The following is a 6,000-nucleotide window of genomic DNA, read 5'->3' on the forward strand; positions in this document are numbered from 1 at the left end:
AGTATGGTTATCCATCATCATACATTGGGTGAAAATCTAATTACAAAACATTTTGACTCTGGGCAACGAACCCGTGTAAGAAATTCATCCACTACATTATTTTTTATAGCTCTGTGTGTCTTGCATGGACATAATTTGCCGCTTTATTGATTTATGGCTCACTCAGCCAAGCATTTTCATAAGTTGCATATGAGCAAGGGCTTAATTTGGGTTTCCTTACACCACACATCAATTTAAAGATTCAAGTCAAGACCTTAGTTTTTTTTTTTTAAATCTGTATCTCTGCTGGTCGTGTCGACGGGCGCCAGACGTTCTCATTTCAGTGAAGCTGCACGAGCTGTGGGTGGGTGGTCCTTATCCATCCATTGCCTTCTCTGCATATCTCTCCTCCACACTGCATGTAGTACGTTAGCAACACCATAGCCACCATCATCACTCTTGTACCTCTTGGCAACACTTAAACCCTTAGCACAGTAGAAAGTTGCATCTGTAGACCGATGCTCTTCAAGAGTCTTTGCCAAAGCCAGAGCTTATTGTAGGCCTAAGATTGCTTTTGGCGTTGCTGTGTGTGAAGGTCGTGCCTCTGTAACCCATCGATTGTTGTCACCTCCCCTAGATGCTTTCGACTCTGTCGTGTGAGAGAGAACTCCCTTCTTTGTCGACTACTACCAGTATTATCAGCGATACTCTTGCTCTTTGTGCACAGTGTGGAGACTACATCGCCCTCTCTTGTTCACCTGCTTTTGTAGTGCACGGACTCTACGACCATGCCTTGGTTGTTGATTCAGATGTGACCATCGCTTTACTGGCAACTTTGCTGCAGCCAAAGTCACCAACTCTTCTTTTAGAGAGAGGGAAATGAAAATGTTCTCTTGCATGCACATATGTGCAAGGGCATGTTATCGCCACCTCTCTTTGCCACACTGGTGAGATTCACACGCTTCTCTCTCTGTGTGCATGATGCTAGCCCTGATGTTGGTTGCCTTGTTGCCTTGACTGAACCCTCTTCATGAGATTAGCCAACCATTAATATGGTCACCATAAGCTCCCCAATGAGCCATACTTGTAGGTTCTTCATTTACTGCAAATCTCTTTCCAAGATCTAATCAGCTATTAGTGTGGCCCTTTGTGAGCTCTCAATTGAGCTCCAAGATATGCATGCTTTGTGCTTGCATGCAACCATTTTAAGGGTGCTTTCAGTTGTAGTTTCTCATAAGGAACCAAGGTGCATAAGCATTGTGAAAGCTTGAGGACTTCCACCAAGTTGCTCATGTTCTTGAGCAACATCCACAAGTGCATCTGCTTCTTGATGCACACACATATGAACTCCATTGAGTCCACCATCTCACTTACCATCATCTTGACAAGCATGCACCTCCACACACGCTCTTTGCCCAAGTGCAAAGAACCATAGGATTCACAAATCCCAACATAGTAATCCTTCTCAAATACAAGCATTCTTCCATGCTCAAACACCAAATTAGAGGCAAAAACACCAAAATACCTTTATAAATCTCCTTGGCAGCTTCTCCTTGATGACACCGAAGACTCCATAGCCTTCATACTTGCTGAAATCTCCATTTTCAGCTTTTGTGATGATGAGCACGCTCTCCATGTTGCAAAACTCCCATTTGCAACTCTCTTGGGCAGCTTCTATGCAACCTCCTTATTGCAAATCCCCTCTCAAACTTGAGAATGGCAGCTCTAAATCTCTCTCAAATCCTCACAAATGCAAATCCAAATGATAAAAGCTTATATGTCCAAGTGTTTACCATGCCAAATGAACGAAGAACCCACACATAAAGAGGATTTTTTTGCTTCATCCCTTGCCTATTATGCAAGGCAAATGGATGCATATTGCAATGGCCTTCATCACCAGTCTTCTTCTTGTCACTAGGAAAGGATGGGATATTGTTTATGTGGTGGTGGATAGGTTGACAAAGGCATCCCACTTTATGCCAAACAATCTAATATACGGCATCACAAGTGGTGCATCAATTTATGAAGAATGTGTTTGAATTACATAGGGTGCCACAACAAATAGTGAGTGATAGAGATGTGAAGTTTACGAGTAGCTTTTAGTGCACTTTATTTATGAGTATGGGAATAAAATTGACACTGACAGATGGTCAAATTGAGAGGGTAAACAAATGGTTGGAGACTTATTCAAGGTATTATTGTTTTGATACCCAACATACTTAGGATGAGTGGTTGAATATGGCAGAGCTTTCATATAATAGCACCTATCACTCTAGCATTGGGATGTCACCATTTGAAGCCATGTATGGATACAAAGTGATTTGCGAATGGTGATTTTCAAGCAAGATGGTATGAATCCAAATGCAAGAGATGAAGTGGAAAAGATGCAAGCCATACTCCAAAGTCCATTATCTTTCAAAGAAGGGGATTTGGTATTTTTGAGAATTCCCAAGAGTAGATATGGCTTACTCAAAGTTAATATATGTATGAAGCTTTCTCATCGGTATTATGGACCATTCAAAGTGTTGAGGAAAGTTGGAGAAGTTGCTTATCAATTGTTGCCTACTCCTACTATTAGGATACATGATATTTTCTATGCATCACATTTGAAGGCTTATGTGGGCCTAGATGTGCAAGTGGTGGATGAGCTACCTCCCATGGATAAGGAGGGTGATTGAATGTGTCAAAGAGTATAGTGGGCAAGAGGGAAAGAGTGCTTTGCAAAAATCGTTCTCTAGTGGAATACTTGGTGAAATGGAAAGGTTTACCCTTGGGGAGGCTTCATGGAAGTCCACTTCCATTTTGGAAGGGTTCAAGGGACTTTGAGATGCATTGGGTGGTGAATAATTGAGGAAAAGGTGGATTATATACTTGTTGGAATTTCTTGTAAATTTTAGTTTTGGTGGCTCTTTGAGTATTGGATTTAAGCTCCTATATGCAAAAAGATCCTTATGGGAGATATGTGTCGATATAAGGCTTTATGGAGGGCTGATTTAAGAGCATTACATCCAGTTTTTGATCATATGGATACATTATGCTCTCATGGATAGTTTTTACTACCATTCTTGGCCATTTTATGACAATTTGCTTACATGGTGTGGAGGTATTGAATACCATCTCTTGAGCTGAATGTTAATGGTTTTGAGGAGGAAACCTATGGGTAGGGATGGTTTGTAACAATGGTGTGCCATGGGCATAATAAGTGGGCATGTACATATTAGCCTATATGCTTGTATAAGTTTGGGCATGGACATATTAGTGTGAAAGGAGAGCCAAGTATATAAGCCAATTATTGCGCCTAATCTTAAACTAATTAATATACTAATCATTTTGCTAATGCACTTTTTGGAGAGCTTATGCAAGCTTCCATAACCCAAAGGCTAGAATTAATAATTTTGATTGACCATGCCTTTGATCTTGGACCGACTCATGGATTCCTTTTTCTCAATTTCTTGTTAAAAAATTGTCTTTTTGTGTGGAATGGTTTGTTGATTCTACAAGTGGATGAAATCTAGAAGGTATGGAGCTATGCCCAAAAAGTAATCAACTATCATTGGCAATTTCCTATCCATAAATTGCTCCCAAATCTCTTGGCCTTTTGAAATCTCCATCAACTCTTCAACTTCCTCTTGGTGTCTTAAAATTTCTCCAATTTGTGATTGACCTTCCATTATTTCTCAAGACTCTTTGCATCTCTTTGGTTCCTAAACTTCTTGTCTTCTACTGGTTCTTTACTTACAAACTCAAATTTAGTCATCCTTAGCTTCTTCTTCCCTATTGAATGCCATCCTTCCTATAAAATACAAGGACAACCAAGCCACCACCATCCTAGATGGAGGGGCTGGAGTCAAGCATCATTACCAAGCGCAGTGCTAGGAAAAGTGGGGGCAACCATCACTTGACACTACTAGCTTGATAGTCAAGCTTGCTAATGGGACCACAACAAAACCCATGGGGCTATTGCGGAATCAAAGAATTAAGGCTTTTGGTAAAAAAATTCCGCCATTTGTGGTAAGATGAACTTTTCACAACAGCATAATTCCTGTGACCCGTTTTATAAAAGAGACCCATGTGGTTCATGATTGGGACACATACCACATCTACGTTCAAAAAGGAATGAACCCCTCGAAGTTAACTTACGAGAACATGGAAAACTCATCCTATGATGAGTGGTGGATGAAAAAGAAAAAAGAAAATACTCCACCACTCATCCTATGATGAGTGGTGGAGAACATGGAAAACTTTCATTCTTTAAAAGGACAAACAAATCTTGTGTTGAGAGAGTTGCAAGAAATTTGTGGTCTTAAATCCGACTAAAAATAACATTAAAATTGGCTTTAATTCCAAGATTGTCAAAGGTCCTTGTGAGCAAGTTATTACACTAGCCCCACTACATGAAGTTTATGTACCAAATCCAGCTATATTTGCTGAAGTGTTTATATACTCTACTCCCTTTTCTTGTGAATGGATGGGGGAGACTCCCCATCCATAAGAATAAGCAAGGAAGATTTTTCCCTTTTTTCAATGTCTAAATACCTTAGAGAACTTTCTTCTTCCACACAAGACAATTGGGCTTGAAAACACTTGAAACATCTGAAATTTCCATCAATTTACTTGGCCCTCATTTTTGCCAAACCTTAGTGTTGACTACGAGAAATCGAGCACCTCTAGAACACTAGCTTACTTGCATGCTATACCATCTCTTGTGACTGGATGTTAGACTCCCCATCCATAAGAATAGGCAAGGAAGATTTTTCCCTTTTTTCAATGTCTAAATACCTTAAAGCACCTTCTTCTTCCACACAAGACATTATACCACCTCTTGTAAACGGTCTCTTGCATTATGTACATCTTAGTCTTCTTGAGTCTGGCCCTATTCTATCCCCTTGTCCTGTAATTTTTTTGTACGTCTAGGTTACCTATGCCTTTTGTTAGGGTTCTCAATCTTGGCTTGTTCTTGTCCTTGTACGCAGAGTCACTACACCCCTTTCTTACTAGCACTACTTCAGCTTCCTTCCTCTTGGAATGTACTCCCTAATAAGAGCTCTATCAAATAAAACCGTTACTGATAAGTTTCCATTATCTAGTAATTGAGTTGGTGTGTTTAGGCGATGAGACCTAAGTTTTGTTCACTCAACTCTTACCTTGCCTTGATTTGTTCAACTATTCTTGCCCCTGCATATGAGGATAATTATGAAAGTGGGTACTCCTAATACCATTTTTCTTCTTCCTTGCTGAGAATATATGGACGATCTTTTTCTTCATCATGGTGATGATGATGGCAATAGCTTTTGAACTATCAGAAGGTGTAAAGGATTGTTTACAACTGGGTTTTCAGAACAATAAAAGATTCAGGGCAAGTCCAAGTAGACCCCACTCCATTGGTACTAATCTGTAAGGCATATGAGGTGGCGAACAATCATAGTTGTTCTTTGATTCCTCAAAGAAAAGCAAAACCCAAGGCCATGCAAATGGCAACATTACACGTGGTATTACATTTAAATCAAAACCACACAAGTGAAGAGACCTCCAAGAAGTCATCATGTTGCTCTGCAAAAGTAGAAAAGCCCACCTTCTCCATGAAAAGCAAAGCAAAATGCTTTGTGTACAACTCTGAAGTACACTTTCATTAGTATATACACATGTTTATGCCTGAGAAGGTGACCAACTTTCTCAGATCAAGTCAAACAATCCTCCCCACTTTTTTTGCCTTAGCCACAACTGTAGGGTAGTACAACACAATGTAAGTGTAAAGGTTGGGGGCAAGCTTGCCAGACACTGCTGCGAGAATTGCTGACTAACTCAGCAGCTGTCTGACCAATCATACTGTACACTTGCTATTAAAAGTGGCTGTCCATTGAGATAGGTTTTGCCACACTAGCCAGAGAACACCTTACAAGATGTATAACTGAAGACCAGAAGCACACAACACCACATCATGGGCGCTTGATCTAGGAATAGCCCATGGTTTTATGAGCAAACCATGATTGCAGCACAAAGTCTAAAGCAGCAATGCCATTT

This window comes from Cibotium barometz, chromosome 10 (assembly GCF_041138505.1).
Source record: "Cibotium barometz isolate CiBa-2024 chromosome 10, ASM4113850v1, whole genome shotgun sequence".
NCBI lineage: Eukaryota > Viridiplantae > Streptophyta > Polypodiopsida > Cyatheales > Cibotiaceae > Cibotium > Cibotium barometz.